The sequence below is a fragment of the Triticum aestivum genome, chromosome 3A (genome assembly GCF_018294505.1).
Source record: "Triticum aestivum cultivar Chinese Spring chromosome 3A, IWGSC CS RefSeq v2.1, whole genome shotgun sequence".
Classification (NCBI taxonomy): Eukaryota; Viridiplantae; Streptophyta; class Magnoliopsida; order Poales; family Poaceae; genus Triticum; species Triticum aestivum.
Window position 1 is genome coordinate 412268469 of NC_057800.1, and position 21281 is coordinate 412289749.

Sequence of the window (21281 nt, forward strand, 5' to 3'; positions counted from 1 at the left end):
ATGGTACTTCTGCCTCACAGACTTCGTTGACCCGCGTAGTTTATGGCAACGACCCTACCTCTTCTGCTGCATCCGGGCTTGGCCACCATGACGTCTCCTCCTCCTAGTGCATCCCCTCTCCCAAAATCCACCAGGAGATCCTCCCATGCTTAGTATGCAAAATAGTTGATGAAATATACGAGGTCCATGTGAAATTGGAGTTTAGTATCTTGGCACTCTGTAGTTAACTCTTAACTGCAACACTTCATTGATCTAAAAAGCTGCGGCACTTCATACGTTGAAAGCTTTGAAATTGCTGCAACCAATATAGAAGATGTTTGCACTATAGTCCAGCAATACATTTACTAACACTTGGAAACATATTCTGAATGCTCTACTCTTCATAGTATTGATAGCATAGTCTGAATGCTCTTCTACATAACATGGACTCGTAGACAACCAGTTATATTGACTCCACATTTTCAAGATAAATTAACATAAGCAAAATTACAGTTTTGTGTTCAAATGTGAAAAGTATACCTAAGTATCCCGAAAGAATGTATTACTTTGTACCAGCTGAGAGTTATCACTGTTCTCATTCTGAAACCTTATCCAGAGAAAAACATTGGTTGCATATATGCACGCAGATGCTGCACCCAGAATAGAAAAATAGACAGTCAGATAAGTAGCATTATTCAGAATAGAAGCACATAGAAGACAAATCGAAACATCAGCAAACGACACAACCAAATCAAGAGAGAGAGAGAGAGAGAGAGAGAGAGAGGCGGAAACTGATGTTGAGCACCTTCATAGTGGGCATCCTCACGGCCCCTTGAACACGCAACGGCTTCTCTTTGCATATCCGTCACTAGATCGTAGCAAACTGCACGCACGCCCGAATCAGACGCGAAGATAAACCAAACCAGAAGAAGCGGAGGAGGGATTCATACCTGGTCGAGGTCATGGACCACAGGGTTATCTACGACGCCAACGCCAGATCGGTCATCATGGCCATGGGCTAGGGAGGCGACGATGACGTCTTGAGGAGGAGGATGAGGGTGTGGGCGTGAGGAAGAGGTCATTGCTGGGAGACACCTTGTTGGTGTGAGGTGAAGAGCCAGATCGAGGATTGGGGTGGGGCGTCGGCTGCAGCAGCGGCTGGAGACCGGGAGACTGTTATTTACTTGACTGCTTGGCCTTAACGGGAAAGGTTAGGAAAAGTGCCTTTCCTTTTTTGCAGTTTAAGTGCAAGGAACTTGAAATAGGGCCCTACTGCGTTTTTAGTGGAACGCCTTTTAGGGTGGATTCCTTTAGTAATATATAATCTATACACTCGATTCATCAACGAAGAGGGGCTACTCTGCACAATACCACATTCTCTGAAAAATAAACAACACAAAGATGAAATTGAGAAGGGGAGAGATGACATGCTCATTAGTCATTACCTTTTAGCTATGATGAATGGGAGATGTGGGTTGAGGTTGTGTCCGCTGGGGTGCCGACCTCAAACATCACGACGCCGGGCGGTGCGACGATGGGCTTCTTGAGGCCCTGCTGGTCCTCGTCCATGACAAGCGCCTTGACTCTCAAGCCATAGACCTCCTCGACGACATTTGTTGTTGATTGTTATTAACAATATTGGCAATGGCAATTCAGTTTTCTTTGTAGTCATGTTCGGTATTAACTTAACCATCCATATTTATTGAGAAATATTATTATGTAGCTCTCACTATGTACATTGGCCATGAATTTAATTTAGAGCATTCATGTTCTCATCTGATCCTAAAGCAGGCAAGTTGGAAACTATCAATGCTGCTATGAAAATGTTATGTTCACATAATTCATAAGTTGGATTATGCACCAATGCATGGACCTTTTTTTGTTCGCTTCATATTTTCTATAAAATAAAGAATCATACATGTTTAAACAAGTCGTGTTCCATATCACAGAAAAAGGTAAGAATGTGTAATATTCCATATAGAGGAGATTAACAACCAATGATGAAATGTATACATAAGGATATAACATTTTGGCCAAGAAGTTTCAAAGATGAACGAGAACTTACCGGCGGGTTGTGAATGTCAATACTCTAAGGAGTACATCTTAAATCACCATCACTGATTACTGCCTTTCCACTAAAAAGTGATTATTGGCTTTAAAATGTGTGGTTTCTATAGAACTAGAGGTTAATGTTCATTTACTTTTGTAAAGTACCTTTCAAAGATAATATGGAGATGTGGTCACCAGTTGTAGTAAATGCAGATAAGAACTACTATAATATCCCTCCGGTGCACTTACAACAATATATAATACAAACAAAGTGAATCTGCAGAAAATGATTGAGGGATGCCAAATAGAAAATGAGGCCAGAAATCTAGCTAAGCAAACGTACTTGTATAAAGTCGCTGAAACATGGACCCCAATTGTTAACCCTGTAAACCTGAAGATCAAGTGAGAAAATAAAATAAAATTAGAACCTTTTCTCATCAAGTAAAAGTGTAAAACATTGGGAAGTCAACTTGAAACATAGATCACAACTATCAATCTGTAAACCTGAAGATTCCGTGAAGAGCAATGAAAGAAAAGCAAAAAAGATTAGCCATACCAGCCTATGTTAGGAGTGCAACATCCAAAATTTTGGCACATAAAGTAAGAGTTCTGAAACGTCAAAGTAATAACCCTGCCCTCCTGAAGTCTTGATCATGTTCAGCTATGCCAATTTCGCATTGACAGAGATTGGTTTAACCTACGAGAGCACAAATCAAAACCATTTTATGGTCTACTCTTCACTGAATGATATGTTATGTGAGATCCCATGTTATGCAGAACAAGTATGTTTGTCAAGCCTCGCGAGTCGCGATACTGCAAGACCAATAGCTATAGCCATACCCTGCTATAAGGTTCTTGAAATTGTTAACAACACCCTCCTGAAAACTAAAGGAAAACAGATTGACGACAATGCCTATGGAACGGGAAAGCATGAGATGAAGTCGACAACTAAAATAAAGATAAAATTGAGAGTACAGCCCGTAGCACATACCTTGTCAGGGTACATGTTGATGACAGAACCAGAACCAGAGCGACCACCATGTTTGCGTAGATGGTGTGCTGAATTCTGCACGTGCCTTTGGTGCGACGGGCAATGAGGAGGTGCCTGGTCTTCCGGAAGCCCGAGCTTGGTGGCGTCGAAGTCGACCCCGATCATGTCCAGCTCCTGACTATTGGCGAACATCCGCACAGGAAGACAAGCGCAACACGGCTTGGGCCCGTGTCCTCCATCTACACAGCGCGGCCGCGCGTCACGGCGAACAGCACGGCGGCGCAGTCCCATGTTGCCTCAGCTCCCCCAAATCGCAGGCATCAGGCCAAGGCGTCATTGCCGCGTACCCAAACCGATGTGGCGTTTGAATCCCATCCCACGGTGGCTGGGTTCGCAAACCCAAGGCGGCGACCGGCGGGGAAGACGAGGACCAGCATGGAACAACCAGCGGGGTAGGAAACATGAGATAGAGGGGCAAGGGCGGTGAGCAGGGCCGGCGATCCAGAAACGTGGATGCGAGATCCGGCGAGGTCTTCTTGAGGGGTTCCGCGGTGGAGGCGCTGTCGAGTGCGCAGATCGCACGACGACGGCGATCCAGAACTGTCGGCGATCCCGTAACGCGGAGGCGAGATCTGGCGAGGTCTGCTCGAGGGGATCGGCGGTAGTGTGATCCCGATGGACTCAGGCGGCGCCGTTTCTTTGGGCTACGTGTGTGGGTGGGGTTGGGTGAGTGTGGGGATGAGGAGACGAAAAAACCGACGAAAAAACCCGGACGAAAGTGGTGGGACGAAAAAAAAACCTGGAAGCGAGACTACCAACTGCTCCATTAGGAGTAGAGATTAAGGTCTCCTTTTAATAGAGTACCGAACCAAAGCATTAACACTTAGTGAATACATGAACTCCTCAAACTACGGTCATCACCGGAAGTGGTCCCGATTATTGTCACTTCGGGGTTACCGGATCATAACACATAGTAGGTGACTATTGACTTGCAAAATAGGATCAAGAACTCACATATATTCATGGAAACATAATAGGTTCAGATCTGAAATCATGGTACTCGGGCCCTACTGACAAGAATTAAGCATAGCAAAGTCATAGCAACATCAATCTCAAAACATAATGGATACTAGGGATCAAACCCTAACAAAACTAACTCGATTACATGATAAATCTCATCCAACCCATCACCGTCCAGCAAGCCTACGATGGAATTACTCATGCACGGCGATGAGCATCATGAAATTGGTGATGGAGGAAGGTTGATGATGATGATGGCGACAGATTCCCCTCTCCGGAGCCCCGAACGGACTCCAGATCAGCCCTCTTGAGAGAGATTAGGGCTTGGTGGCGGCTCCATATTGTAAAACGTGATGAATCCTTCTTCCTGATTTTTTCTCCCCGAACGTGAATATATATAGTTGGAGTTGAGGTCGGTGGAGCCTCAGGGGGGCCCATGAGACAGGGGGCACGCCCCCACCCTCGTGGACAGGGTGTGGGCCCCCAGGTGTTGATTCTTTCGCCAGTATTTTTATAAATTCCAAAAATATTCTCTGTGAAGTTTCAGGTCATTTCGAGAACTTCTATTTCTGCACAAAAATAACACCATGGCAATTCTGCTGAAAATAGCATCAGTCCGGGTTAGTTCCATTCAAATTATGCAAGTTAGAGTCCAAAACAAGGTCAAAAGTGTTTGGAAAAGTAGATACGATGGAGACGTATCAGTCGACATATCATAGGCACCTATCTGACCCACTGACGAGCTCACACATGTTTCCTCCGACCAATCAGAATTTTAAATGTGGAAATTTTCTATTGGTCCAGGCTATTAATGGGTTATCAGATCCAAAACCGGACTTGATAGCTTAACGGCGACCCATTACGGTGGATGCTACGTGTCGGTCACCCTTAACGAAAGCACTTCTGTGATGCGCGATTTATCTTCATGGAAGTGGACACTTCTGTGATTTTAATTTTGGTAATGTCATGGAACACTTCTACGACATCACAAGTATGACTATCTTGATTCTGTCATAAAATCGTCATGGATGTACATGCATGACAGAAAGCGTGACCTACTGTGACAAACACGTATCATCACGGAAGTGTATTTTTTGTAGTGTTGATTTGGCATGATCTTGATGTATCACGAGCTTTGTTAATATAGTTGGATCATATGGTGTTTCTCCCTCCCTATCTTGTTGTGATGAATTGAGTTTTCCCTTTGAGATTTCGTTATTATCGGATTGAATACTTTTATGGATTTGAGAGCACTTGATGTATGTCTTGCTATGAATACCCATGGTGACAATGGGGTATCATATTGATTCACTTGATATATGTTTTGGCACTCAACTCGCGGATCCCCGAGGTGACATTGGGGTAATCTATGCACATCGGTTAATGCACGTTTTCATCCTTGTTTCTCTGATAGAAATCTTGGGGCACTCTTTGAGGTTCTTTGTGTTGGATTCAGTATTATGAATCTGAATTTGTTTGATGCATACCATATAGTCAAGTCACGGATACTTGCGGTGACATTGGAGTATATAGGTGACATTACAGTTGGTTTATGTGTATCATATGGTGTTATTTTAGTACAAACTCTTGGATAGATCGGTCAGAAAGGGTAACTTGGTGTTATTTTAGAATGAACTCTTGGATAGATTGATTGAAAGAATAGCTTTGAGGTGATTTCGTACCCTACAAACAATTTCTTCTTATGTTCTCCCCTAGATAAGAACTTTGGAGTGATTCTTCATCGCACGTTGAGGGATGGTTATATGATCCAATTATATTAGCATTATTCATAGATTGCACTAGAAAAAGCATAGACCCTAGGCCTCATTATTAAGCATTGCAATACTGTTTGTGCTCACTTTTGTTACTTGCTACCTTGCTGCTTTTTTATTGTTCCTATGACAAAAATGAATATCTACTATCATTACTACACTTGTATCACCATCTCTTCGCCGAACTAGTGCACCTATACAATTTACCATTGTATTTGGTGTCTTGGGGACACACGAGACTTTTTGTTATTTGATTGTAGGGTTGTTTGAGAGAGACTATCTTCATCCTACGCCTCCCACAGATTGATAAACCTAAGGTAATCCACTTGAGGAAAAATTGCTACCGTCCTACACAACTCTGCACTTGGAGGCCCAACATGAGTCTACAAGAATAAAGTTGCGTAGATCAAGCTCTTTTCTTGCACCGCTTCCAGGGAGGTGAGTGCTTGAAGGTATATCTTTAGATCTTGCAATTGAATGCTTTAGTTTCTTGTTGTATCACTAGTTTGGTTTGTAAAATAAAAATACAAAAAAATGAATTGAGGTGGCTTCATATTATTCGTCTTTATCATGTCTTTCTTGAAAATGATGGAAAGGAAAATTGTGCTCAATTGATAGAAGAAGAATTCAATAAAATGTTCGGCATAAAATCCTTGAATGATGAGCATGATTGCATTGTTGTTAGTATGAATTCTATGAATATCCAAAATGCTAATGATGATTTCACTAGTCATGACAAAAATATTTCTTATAAGCATGTCAATTTTTGTGGAGTGGAAAGACTTTGTGAAGACATGCCTTATAGGGATGATAGATTTTGTAAGAAGCATAAATAAGATAGAACCAAGTTTTTGCTCAAAGTGATAGATGAATTTGCTACAAAATTATGTTCTCTTTATCCTATTACTTGTGAACTTTGCAATAAAGTTGTTCACATTAATTTCCAATGCATGCTTTTTCATGATCGAATCGTGTCCAAATATTGCAATAACTTGATCACACTTGAACTTTATAATGGAGTTTGCTTATTTTGTGGGTGTGAATAATTTTCACATAAAAATGGTTGGTTTGAAGCATTCATATTCACAGACCATGCTGAAACTAATTTGAAAGAAATCCATATGTTTTGCATGGTAAATTGCAATGAAAATGCTTATATTGCCAACTATAGGAAGACGGGAAAACCAACATAATATAAAAGGAATAGTAATGAAAGGGTAAAGATTTCTATTTTCCCTCCTATTGTCTCTCATGATGAAATAGGTGACGAGAAGGATCTCCGTATTCAACCAATCTCATCAATAAGAAGCTCGTAAAAAATAATTAAACCCACACATATTGTGGTGAATGAGAATAAAAGAAGAAAGAGTAGAGATAAAAAGGTATCCCTCCCAAATGATGTTGCTCCTATTATTGTTGTGCCTCTTGAAAATGAATCAAAAATAATTGTGGAAGATGATACACTTGATGATGATTTTGTTATGCCTATTTCTTATTGCAATGACTATGATTGGGAAGATAATGATACTTCTTATAATCTTGAAAATCTTTTTGGCACCAACTTGGGAAATTCTAATGATAATAATTGTTATACTATTGGTGCTATTCATACTATTAATGATGAGAGTGATTATGCTTATGATATGCCAAGCCACAAGCTTGGGGATGCTATGTTTGATGAGAATGACATGTTTGAGAATTTATTTGCTACAATTAATGTTTGTCCCAAGCTTGGGGATGCTATGCTTAATGAAGATGATCTCTTTAGTCACCCTACTTTGAATGATCAAATTTGCTATGATGATTGCATGCCTCCTATTTATGATTGATGCCATATTTATGAAAGTGGGTTTGGAAGAGTGTCAACTTTAGACAATATTTATCTCACTATTTTGGAGGGTGTTGAATCTTATTATAATGATAAAAATTGAATTTGAAGAGGTCATGACTTTATTTAGTAATGATTCCACTATTTCAGAAGAGGTTTCAATTGACTATGATGAGAACAAAGTTGCTACTTATGATGATTATTGTGACAATACTTATGTTATAAAAAGTAGTGATAATTATTGTCATAATTTTGAATATACTTTTACTGAACATTACTCTTTTAATGTGGAAACAATTTATAGTATTCGAGTTTCATATGATACTCCCACTATTATGAATGAGAATAAAATTGCTTATGTGGAGTGTAATAAAAATACTATGCTTGTGGATCATGAAAGGAATGCTTTGTGTGATAGTTATATTGATGAATACATTCATGATGCTACTGAAAATTATTATGAGAGAGGAACATGTGATTCATGATGTTCTCTTTATGTTTTAATTCTTTACTTCTGTGTGAGCATCATTGAAATCATCATGCCTAGCTTAAAAGGCATAAAAGAAAAGCGCTTGTTGGGAGAAAACCCAACATTTATACCTACTATTTTTGTGTGCTCATATGATTATGCTACTATAGTAATCATGTTTTATAGGATTTTTTTCAATAAAGTGCCAAATAAAGCCGTTGGGATAGTGTCGATGATAGTTGACTTGATTCTGTGCAAAAACAGAAACTTTTGCTTCTAGTAACAAAATTATTTAAATTCACCAGAATGTGATAAAATTCTAAATTTTTTACAGCCGATTGAAATACAAATTGTATACATTTTCCTAATTTTTGAGAATTTTCGAATTTACAGAAGTATGGTCATTGTCCAGATCATGACATAATGTTCTATTTTTGACAGATTCTGTTTTCAATGCATAGTTGGCTTGTTTCCTAGTTTCTATGGCTTATAATGATCAATATAAATTGTGTAAATGATAATTTACAATAGGCTTTGTGTGACAAAAAATTATTAATCTTGTCTTTGACTGCACCTAGGTGAATGATTTGTCTTTATCATACTAACATATCTCGTGAAGTTCCATTAAGTTTTGTGTGATTGAAGTTTTCAAGTTTTGGGTGAGATGTCGATATGAGAAGAATAAGGAGTGGCAAGAACTTAAGCTTGGGGATTCCCAAGGCACCCCAAGGTAATATTCAAGGAAGACCCAAGCAACTAAGCTTGGGGATGCCCCGGAAGGCATCCCCTCTTTCGTCTCCGACATTATCGGTAACCTCACTTGGAGCTATATTTTCATCTGTCACATGATACGTCTCCAACGTATCTATATTTTTTTATTGTTCCATGCTGTTATATTATCATTCTTGGATGTTTTACAATCATTTTATAGCAACTTTATATCATTTTTTGGGACTAAACTATTGACATAGTGCCCAGTGCCAGTTGTTATTTTTTGCTTGTTTTTTTACTTCGCAGAAAATCAATACCAAACGGAGTCGAAATGCAGCGAAATTTTTTGGAGATTTTTTTGGACTAGAATACCCAGTATGGGCTAAAAAAGTACCAGAGCGGAGGCCTGAGATGGGCACAACCCACCTGTGTGCACCCAGGGGGGTTGTGCCCCCTCGGTGGCGTCCCGCACCTCCTCTTCACCCTATAAATGGCCAAATATTCAAAAAAACCTCGGGGTAACCCAAGATCAGATGTTCCGCCGCCGCAAGCATCTGTAGCCACGAAAAAACAATCTAGACCCCGTTCAGGCACCCCGCCGGAGGGGGGAATCATCACCGGTGGCCATCTTCGTCATCCCGGCGACCACCATGATGAGGAGGGAGTAGTCCACCCTCGGGGCTGAGGGTTTGTACCAGTACCTACGTGTTTAATCTCTCTCTCTCTCTCTCTCTCTCTCTTGTTCTTGAGATGGCATGATCTTGATGTATCGCGGGCTTTGTAAATATAGTTGGATTATATAATGTTTATCCCTCTTTATCTTGTTGTGATGAATTGAGTTTCCCCTTTGAGATTTCATTTTTATTGGATTGAATACTTTTATGGATTTGAGAGCACTTGATATATGTCTTGCATATGAATACCCATGGTGACAATGGGGCATTATATTGATTCACTTGGTATATGTTTTGGCACTCAACTCGCGGATTCCCGGCGTTACATTGGGGTAATCTATGCATAGGGGTTGATCCACGTTCTCGTCTTTGTTTCTTTGGTAGAAATCTTGGGGCACTCTTTGAGGTTCTTTGTGTTGGATTGAGTATTATGAATCTAAATTTGCTTTGGTGTTATTTTAGTACGAACTCTTGGATAGATCGATCGGAAAGAATAGCTACAAATAATTTTGTCTTATGTTCTCCGCTAGATAAGAACTTTGGGGTGATTCTTCATCGCACTTTGAGGGATGGTTATATGATCCAATTAGATTAGCATTGTTGAGAGATTGCACTAGCGAAAGTACGGACCCTAGGCCTCATTTTCAAGCATTGCAATACCATTTGTGCTCTATTTTATCAATTGCTACCTTGCTATTTTTATTGTTCTTATTACAAAAATCAATATCTACTATCCATATTACACTTGTATCACCATCTCTTCACCGAACTAGTGCACCTATACAAATTACCATTGTATTTGGTGTGTTGGGGACACAAGAGACTTTTTATTATTTGGTTGCAGGGTTGTTTGAGAGAGACCATCTTCATCCTACGCCTCCCACGGATTGATAAACCTTAGGTCATCCACTTGAGGGAAAATTGCTACTGTCCTACAAAACACATCGCTTAGAGGCCCATCACGTGTCTACAAGGATAAAGTTGCATAGTAGACATCATCACATCATATGTGTTTTGCTTGGAGCGTCATTTTTTTTGTATTTGCTTGCTGCTATTTATAATAATGTTTTGCATCTTTCATTTCAATAAAAAAGTGAAGTATATCCTTTACCATGCTTATTTTGCATGTTTGTATGTTGCTATTTTGAAAACAGAAAGTTTTCTATCATTGTCTAAATTGTTAAAAAAAGTCAGAATGTGATAAAATCTTGATTTTTTTACAAAATAAGCTATGATAAAATTTTCTATAATGTGGTAAATTTTTAGAATTTTTGGAGTTAAAGAAGTATGAATATTCTTGCATCCTTTACAAATTGTCTTGTTTTGGAAGATTGTTGTTATGTTTGCATATGTTTGCTTGTTTAATGGTTCTATTTGAGGATAGGAGTGTTAAATAGGCAGAGGCATTTAGTATGCTATTTTAAATAATAATTTTAGTGATTTTCTACAGTAGAGAATGATAAGGTTATTGCATTGATTTATACTAACTTATCTCACGAGTTCTTGTTGAGTTTTGTGTGGATGAATTTTTTAAGAATTAGGGAAACCGTGATATAAAAGGAATTAAGGAGACACAAAAGCTCAAGCTTAGGGATGCCAAAGGTGTCCCAAGATAATATTTCAATAAGTCTCAAGCATCTAAGCTTGGGGATGCCCCGGTAGGCATCCCACCTTCCTTCATCAACAATTATCGGTTAGTCCCGGTTGAGCCTAAGTTTTTGCTTCTTCACATGATGTGTGCTATTCTTGGAATGACATTTTATTTTGTTTTTCTTACTTTTTTTAATAAAATACTTAGACCTAAAAGTCTTTAAATGAGAGAGAGTCCTCAAATGGCTACCCATTTACTTAACTACTCGTTTGATCTTCACTTATATCTTTTTGGAGTAGCTTGTCATTTACTCTTGTGCTTCAGTTATATCCTAAAAGTAAATTTTTGAATGAATTGAATATTATGAACTTGAAATTATATGTTCATATCATGCCTAGTAGTAGCTTCAAATTGGGTATAGAAAGTGAAATCTATTGACGCTTGATAATACAAAATTGGTCGTACAAGCAATTCATGAATGATTAGTATAAGGAAGAGAACTTTCACATACAAATATATTATCTTGGACATCTTCTATGATTGTGAATACCAATTAATTATTTCCAAACTTGAGAAAATTAGTTGGAGTTGGACAAGAAGACAATGTAATGGGTTATCACTACAGGAATCAGGGAGTTTGCTATCTGCCATGGCTGACGGCAAAGGCATGCCTGGCGGATGGCAAATGCCTTTGCCGTTAGCCAGCAGACGGCAACACATCTGGCTAAACAAACTACGGCAAAGGGCACTTTGCCGTCTGCTGGTAGACGACAAAGATGCAAAGGCCTTTGCCATCTGCCAGCAAATGGCAAAGGGCCTGGACGACCACTACACCACAACACTATATCCCCAACAGCTAGGTTGGTCGAAAATACAGCTTTCGCCAATAAACAGTCGGTCGGGAAAGACTATTGGGCCTGCTGGGAAAACCCTTTCCCGACCGACATATCTTTCCTGACCGAGTGCTGGTCGGCTATGGAGTATCTTTCCTGACCAACAGTCTGTTGGGCCTGCTATGGGCCTTCCTCGACCGATAGTCTGTTAGGGTAGAAATGGGCCTTTCCCGACCAACAGTTCGTTGGGGCAGCCATGGGCCTTTCCCGACCAACATTCTGATGGGCTTAGTGTTGGGCTTTCCCGACCAACTGTCCGACGGAGTATGTTTCGCCAACCAACAATTAGATGGTGTTCTCCTTTGCCAACCAACAATTCATCCGTACGTGGTCCATATTGAAACCTCTAAAAGGTCCTATATTTAGAAACGGAGGGAGTACATTGTGGTAACACTCGCCATACTTTTGGTTAGACAAATAGAGGACAACATCCATGTAAACCACCTTTCTAAGAGCATTTCCATGTTATGAACCTACATGATCTATGATCATCTAGGTATATGCTCCAGGAACTAATTAAGTTCTACATTTCTTTTTGTCAATTTTGAGATCTGGCTTCCTCCATTGCTTGATGATGCTGTATATATTTGCATACCTTCATATCTGAAACATATCCTTTCGTGTCTAAGTGCCCCTGACATGGCAGAGGTAAGAATATATTTACTGAAGGAGCACCCTCATAATAGCTATGAATGTCTCACAAAAATGCTAAATAACTAGCATGTCTGAATCAACGGTAAAAGCCTAACAGAATAATAGCTGAACCAGAGGATGCAGGGAATTAACGGAATTACTGGAAATGGGTCTTCACATGGTTCAGATGGAAAAGAAAAAGCATGGAACCTGTTTTCTCATGCAGTGAGTTACATCCAAAGGAATATACAGAAGCATTCAGGAAGAACTCGCCAGTAGGTGTGGACAGGGAACATGGGTATCACAGCTGATGAGCAAGCCAACAAATTGCGCCGCTTCCAAGAGGAAGAACCCTATAAATCAAACGATTTTGATGGTTTCGATTTGGATTACGGTCAAAAAGTTATTGCCTCCATATTAAAATATAAGACAATTTTGTAGGCTAGTTTAGCCTACAAAAACATCTTATATTTTGGTACAGAGGTAGTACTTGATAGCAATGAAAAGAAATTGATAATAATGGTGCTGTATTTGCAGTGAATTGATATTCTTTGATGGAAGATCAGGAATCACTAAGATAATAAGGTTGTTGAGGGCTAGACTTTCTTGGAAATTAAAGTACCTAGAGACAGGATTAAGAATTGTATGCACTTGATTTGGGTGCCGCTTTTTGTATCATCATATTGATATGGTTTTTATCATGTACCTCTATTGTTGTGAAACATATTTACATTGTTTTACCAAATAATATTAGTGCTACAGGATTGAGAATTTGGAGCTGATTATGAAGCACGGTGTCTACTTGGGAGCTCCAAAAAATAAAATTGGATTCAGTGACCTTCTCTTAGTGTTCTTGTAGTTTAGGCAATAGGTATCCACTTGAAAATACATCTGGGCATTACAGTCCTATCTCTATTCCATCCAATTTCATGAACAAATCTAAACTCATCCTGCTTCACGCGGCAAAAATAAACTATAGAAAACAGATGTAAAGCTAGCAGATATACGAAATCTGCCCTTGGTCTTCGTCTTCATCCATATCCATCTTTTTACACAATCACGATGAAGATATGCTTACCGGGAGTTCCAAAGTTGATGGAGGCAACTCTGAACAGGGCAGAGGCACGAACTCTGTACCGCCCCTTCTGCCACAACAACAACCGCCAATGGTCGGAGGCCTAGATTCTTGGCCATGCGCCGCTTCTGCTGCATCTTGTAGTCGCCGCCCTCGCTCGGTGCTCCCCCAAGAGCAAGGTATACACCGGTCAGAAGGAGGGCCAGAGCGCACCCATCACCATCCTGGTGATGGCGCTCTGTCCTCCTTCACTATGGCACCTGGTAGAGGACTGGGCCACTAGATCTGAAGGGGGCGACCTCCATGGTAGCCATCTCCGGCCGCAGCAAACCCTAGGTGGCCACATCTGGCTGCGAGAGCCCGAAGGAGGCACTAGGAGCACGGGAGCACAAAAAGGCAGAGAAAGTGGGAGGAGGAGGGGATAAGGTGAGGCAGGTGAGCAGGAGATGGAGCGACCGCGGAGCGGACGACGGTGCGCGAAGAAGAGAACAAGAGAACGGCGACGCCGTCACTGGAAAGAATGCGTGGGTGGTGATAGGGTTAATGTGGGGTAAGGGAGAAAGGTTGGTTGGAGGATTTTTGGGCCTGGTTGGCACGACGCCTTTTTTAGCCCCACGCGCGAGCTAAATTTTGCTGGCCCAAACGACTGGCATGGGCTATTTTGATGGCCCAACGATTTGTCGATCGGTAATGTTTCCCAACCGATGGTTGGCTGGGTGTAAGCGTATTACCGTCCCAAAATGGACACTAAATGTCTGACTATTCCCGACCGACAGTCAGTTGCCTGTATAAGCATTACCGACCTACATGCCGATAGAAACATTGTCGACCAACTGTATGTTGGTGTATACTGACCATTCCCGACCAACGTCAGTAGGGAATTTGGTAGTGGGCACATGGACCTTAAGGGGTTAACAGCGTGCTTTGTCGTCTGCTCGAAGACGGCAAAGATGCAAAGGTCTTTGTCGTCTGCCAACAGACGACAAAGCAATCATATAGGCCAGCCTAGTGCCCCCCAGGTTGCACAGGTAGCTGCCATGTAGCAGCTTTGCCTGTTTTTTCTTAAATTCATTCAATTTCATAGAATTTCACACATATGTAGGTCATTTTTGAGCTAACCTAGGTAGTTATGCCATTTTTGAGCTAACTAAGCATATTTATTCATTTTGGAGGACAAAATGGCAAGTGTACGTCATTTTAGAGCTATCCTAGTCAAAATCGGTCATTTTGGAGGTAGGTAAAGTTATTTTGTAATTTTGGAGGAAAATAAGCTAAGTTTATGTCATTTTGGAGCTAAACCAAGGTTATCATGCCATTTTTACCTAAGTATGTTAATTATGTCATAAACGAACTAGGTAAGCTAAGTATAGATCATTATTGAGCTATCCTAGGTAGTTATGCCATTTTTAGCTAACTAAGCATATTAAGTCATTTAGGAGGAAAAATGCGAAGGTATAGGTCATTTTATAGCTATCCTAGGTAACATATGTAAGTTTGGAGCTAAGTAGGGTTATTATGTCATTTTCGAGGAAAATAAGCTAAGTATAAGTCATTTTGGAGCTAAACCAAGGTTATTATGCCACCTAAGTGAGCTAATTATGTCATAAATGAACTAGCTAAGCTAAGTATAGATCATTATTGAGCTATCCTAGGTAGTTATGCCATTTTTGCTAACTAAGCATATCAAGTCATTTTGGAGGAAAAATGCTAAGTATAGGTCATTTTATAGCTATCCTAGGTAAAATATGTCATTTTGGAGCTAAGTAAGGTTATTATGTCATTTTCGAGGAAAATAAGCTAAGTATAGGTCATTTTGGAGCTAAGTAGGTCATTTCTTAAGCTAAGTATGCATTTGTTAAGAAAAACACTTGGGAAAACTTACCATCATCACGGAGGTGAAGGACCAGTCAGGTTTGCGCCAGTGCCAGACGGAGAAGGACCGCTCGAGGTTGCGCCAGTGCCAAACGGAGAAGGATAGGTCGATGTTTGTCGGGAGGTATGCTGCACCAACGATCATTTCCAATGTCTCGTTAGCATGATGCAACTAAAATTTGAATACTAGTAACTAATGACCATTGAAATGAAACTCACTGTGGTCGCTATACCAATCTGGGGCATCAGCGGAGGGGTCTAACCGTTATTCTGGCACATGGTCTGCACACACCCCAGTGTTCGAACCTCTCAAGGGTCTGTGTAACCCCGAATCCGACAATGGCCGGGCGGGGCGGCCGGCGACGGGGGAGGCGTGGGGCGGCGGCGGCTCGAGCACGGGGGCGGCGTGGGGCAGCGGCCGCTCGGGCACGAGGGCGGCGCAGGTGAGGTGAGGGGAGAGGGGGGGGGGTGGGGCGCGGGGCTGACCATTTTTTAGTTAGGTTGAATTTCTTTGTCGTCTGCTAGCAGACGACAAAGAGCGTAGCTAGTGGGGTGGGGCCGGTGGGAATGGCCGTTAGGTTGGCTACTTTCTTTGCCGTCTGCTAGCACACGACAAAGAAAGTGGTTGTTAGGGTGTTCTCATTAGTTGGCCACCCTCCCTCTTTGCCGTCTGCTAGCAGACGACAAAGAGCTATCTGACGGCAAACATGATCTTTGTCATCAGCTCTTACTTTGCCGCCAATTTTCTGTAAGCCAATGGCAAAGACCTTCTTTGCCGTTAGCTAGCAGATGGCAAAGAGCTGGCTGATGGCAAAGATCCTAATTCCAGTAGTGTATGGTTGTGTATATTTTCATAGAAGTTATATTGTTATGAATCCTCCAACATGTGGTGCTTGCTTAGGATCTTTTGCTAGGCAAAAATTCATACTAAGTAGAGATACTACTTGTGCATCCAAAAACCCTTAAACCTCATTTCTTGCCATGAGTGTCCACCATACCTACCTATGGATTGAATAAGATCATTCAAGTAAGTTGTCATTGGTGCATAAAGCAATAAAAATTGCTCCTAAATATGTTTGACCTTTTATTGTAAGGGAAAATAAGCGTTGTACAAACTTGTGATGGCAAAGTAATAAAAGCGACAGACTGCATAATAAAGGTTGTTATCATAAGGGGCAATATAACGTGATGTTCCTTTGCTTTAAGAGCTTGGACATCCAAAAATAAAAAGCGCATGACAACCTCTCCTTCCATGTGCGAAGGGCCTATCTTTTACTTTTTAGTATTTGCTTTTATGCAAGAGTCAATAGTATGCATTCTCATTTCAACATCAATTATTCTCTAGTTGGAAAGCATCATGTGGTGGGGAAAGATGTGGGCACATATGGCCAGTCAAATATATTTGATCATGATTTATTATTGTTGACAATTATCTCTATGATAAATAAGTTGGGAGGCGAAACATTAAGCCCCTATCTTTCTCTGTGTTTGATGGATGCCATTTTTTCTAAAAATATGCTTTGAGTACTAGCAATCATAGAAGACTATGTGATGATTGAATATGTGGAGCTCTTATTTACACTTTGTTGAATAAGTTGAATCGCAATTGTTTGGTGACTAAGAATATAGGTTGTTAAGTTTCAAGAGAAGTGATACGTCTCCAACATATCTATAATTTTTTATTGTTCCATGCTGTTATATTATCATTCTTGGATGTTTTACAATCATTTTATAGCAACTTTATATCATTTTCTGGGACTAACATATTGACAAAGTGCCTAGTGCCAGTTGCTGTTTTTGCTTGTTTTTTACTTCACACAAAATCAATACCAAACAAAGTCCAAACGTAGCGAAACTTTTTGGAGAATTTTTCTAGGCCAGAAGACACAGGACAAGACAAAGAAGTACCAGAGGGGTGCCCCGAGGGGGGCACAACCCACCTGGGCATGCCTGGGGGCAAAGGCGCGCCCTGGTGGGTAATGCCCACCTCAGTGGCCTCCCGCACCGCCTCTTTGCTCTATAAAAACCCAATATTTCAAAAACCTAGGGGAGGCGATGAAACACAATTCCATCCGCCGCAAGTTTGAGAAACCACGGATCCAATCTATACACCATCATGGAGGGATTCATCATCCTCATTGGTGCCTCTCCGATGATTCGTGAGTAGTTCATTGTAGACCTACGGGTCCATAGTTAGTAGCTAGATGGCTTCCTATCTCTCTCTCTCTCTCTCTCTTTTGATTCTCAATACAATGGTCTCTTGGAGATCTATTTGATGTAACTCTTTTTGCGGTGTATTTTTTGGGATCCGATGAACTTTGAGTTTATGATCAGATCTATGTTTTTATCCATGAAAGTTATTTGAGTCTCTTGATCTCTTATATGCATGATTACTTGTAGCCTCGTATTTATTCTTCAAATCTTTGGTTTAGTTAGGCCGACTAGATCGTTTTTTCTTGTCATGGGAAGAGGTGCTTTTTGATGTGTTTTATCTTACGGTGCTCAATCCCAGTGACAGAAGGGGAAATGACACGTATGTGTCGTTGCTATTAAGGATAACAAGATGGGGTCTATTACTTGATGAATAGATCTTGTCTACATCATGTCATCGTTCTTATTTCATTACTCCGTTTTCCCATGAACTTAATGCACTAGATGCATGCTGGATAGCGGTCGATGTGTGGAGTAATAGTAGTAGATGCAGGCAGGAGTTGGTCTACTAATCTTGGACGTGATGCCTATATAATGATCATTGCCTAGATATCATCATAATTATTTGAAGTTCTATAAATTGCCCAGCGGTAATTTGTTTACCCACCATATGCTATTTTTCTCAAGAGAAGCCACTAGTGAAATCTATGGCCCCCGGGTCTCTTCTTTATCATATTTGCCTTCGAGATCTATTTTATTTGCTTTTATTTTCATATCTATTAATCCAAAAACCCAAAAATACCTTGCTGCCATTTATTATTATTTATTTTATCTCACGTTCCCGCGAGATCTATTTATCCAATCTACTACAACTTTACCTATCTTTTACCCAGGAGGGATTGAGAACCCCTGTTTTACGTCGGGTTGCAAGTATTTGTTCTTTGTGTGCAGGTGTCGTTCACATAGTGTTGCGTGGTTCTCCTACTGGTTTGATAACCTTGATCTCATCACTGAGGGAAATACCTACCATAACTGTGATGCATCATCCCTTCCTCTTTGGGGAAATACCGACGTAGTTCAAGCCGCATCAAGAAGGCAATGTTTGAACCATAACATGTGAATTGGTTGCTACTTTAACATGAGAAGTTTTATGAGAAATAGTTATTGTTATGATGCTAGAAGCTTCGTGGGGGGGGGGGCAGAAGGTGAAGGAGATTGCCACCACCCACCAGGGTGCACCAAGGGCCTTGCCCGTGTGCTGGTGGGTGGTGGGCCCCTCATATGGTGTTATTTTAGTTCGAACTCTTGGATAGATTGACCAGAAAGGGTAACTTGGTGTTATTTTTGTATGGACTCTTGGATAGATTGATTGGAAAGAATAGCTTTGAGGTGGTTTCATGCCCAACACACAATTTCTTCTTATGTTCTCCGCTAGATAAGAACTTTGGAGTGATTCTTCATCGCACATTAAGGGATGGTTATATGATCCAATTATATTAGCATTGTTGAGAGAATAGACTAGCGAAAGTACGGACCCTAGGCCGCATTTTTAAGCATTGAAATACCATTTGTGCTCACTTTTGTTACTTCCTACCTTGCTGTTTTTTATTGCTCCTATTACAAAAATCAATATCTACTATCATTACTACACTTGTATCACCATCTCTTCGCCGAACTAGTGCACCTATACAATTTAACATTGTATTTGGTGTGTTGGGGACACAAGAGACTTTTTGTTATTTGATTGCAGGGTTGGTTGAGAGAGACCATCTTCATCCTATGCCTCCCATGGATTGATAAACCTTAGGTCATCCACTTGAGGGAAAATTGCTACCGTCCTACAAAACTCTGCACTTGGAGGCCTAACACGAGTCTACAAGAATAAATTTGTGTAGTACACATCATGTCGTTAATGGGCCATATTTGATGACGCTATGAAAACGGCCCAACGTATTAACGGGCCAAAAACAGGCCGACTTTAACCACAGGCTGAATTTGGCCCACAAGCGGAATAGGCCAGTAATGGACCATAAGTAATCGAATGCTGCAAATCAGCCCAAGAATAAATGGGCCCTTAGTAGGCCGAAAGATAACACGGGCTGGAAACGGCCCAATGGAAATGAGCCGTTAATGGGCATAAAGCGGTATACTGTTCATTATGGGCCAGGTTCACCACGGGCGGTTAATGGGCCAAGAGTTATAAAGGGCCTCATATGGGTCGAAAGACATCATGGGCCATAAATAGGCCGGAAGTAACAACGAGCTGGAATCATATTGGACGGCCCAAATGATGCTACTGGGCCTAATTCGGATAGGCCATAATGGGTCGTGAGTTAGCGGGCTGTAAATGGGCTATATGCGAACATGCTGTTAACAGGCTTTCAGTGGGCCGAGCCGTTACCTTTTGACCAAGTCAAATGGGCCGGTCTTTTGACCTGAATGGGCCATTGTTGGGCCGAGCCACGTGTCAACGTATCATAGGTGCGTCCCGTCCATTCACTGGATGACATCTATGCCAACGCTGAGCCGACACATGGATCCGTCGGCGAATGGGAATTTTACACGTGGAAAATCTCCATTGGCCCGGGCTGTTAATGGGTTATCGGATCCAGACTAGAACCGATAGCTTAACAGCGACCCGCTATGGTGGATGCCATGTGTCGGTTACCCTTGACGAAAGAACTTCCATGATGCGCCATTTATCGTCATGGAAGTGCACACTTCCATGATGATAATTTTGGTATTGTCATGGAACACTTCAACGACAGCACGGGTATGATTATCTTGATTCTATTATAAATTGGTCATGGATGTACATGCATGACAGAAAATGTGACCTACTGTGACAAACACGTATCATCACGGAAGTGTATTTGTTTTGTACTGAGTATTCAAGAGGGATATAATAAAAACTTTCATGTAGATCACTGAATATGATAAGTTTGATTCCTTGCAATAGTTTTGAGATATAGAGATGGTGATATGTGGGTTTTACTAGTGAGTAGTTGTGGTTTAGTAAGAATATTGGTGTTAAGGTTTGTGATTCCCGAAGCATGTACGTATAGTCTCTTGTTATGCTAAGAAGCTGGAGCACGATTTATTATTGAGTGTCTTCCTTTGCGTGAAGGTCGGGGGTGCGCGATGGTTAACTCCTACCAACCTTCCCCTAGGGGAATGCGTACTAGTAATTTGCTTCGAGGGCTAATAGACTTTCGCAATAAGTATGTGAGGTATTTATGACTAATGTGGGTCCATGGATTATATGCACTATCACCTTTCCACAATTTGCTAGCCTCTTCGGTGTCGTGCATTGCTCTTTCCCACCTTAGAGTTGGTGCAAAATTTGCCGGTGCATCCAAACCATGGATATGATACGCTATATCACACATAAGCCTCCTTATATCTTCCTCAAAACAGCCATCATACCTACCTATCATGACATTTCCATAGCCATTCCGAGATATATTTCCATGCAACTTACACCATTCCATTTATATGACACACATCATCATTGTCATATTGCTTTGCATGATCATGCAGCTGGCATAGTATTTGTGGCTCAGCCATTGTTCA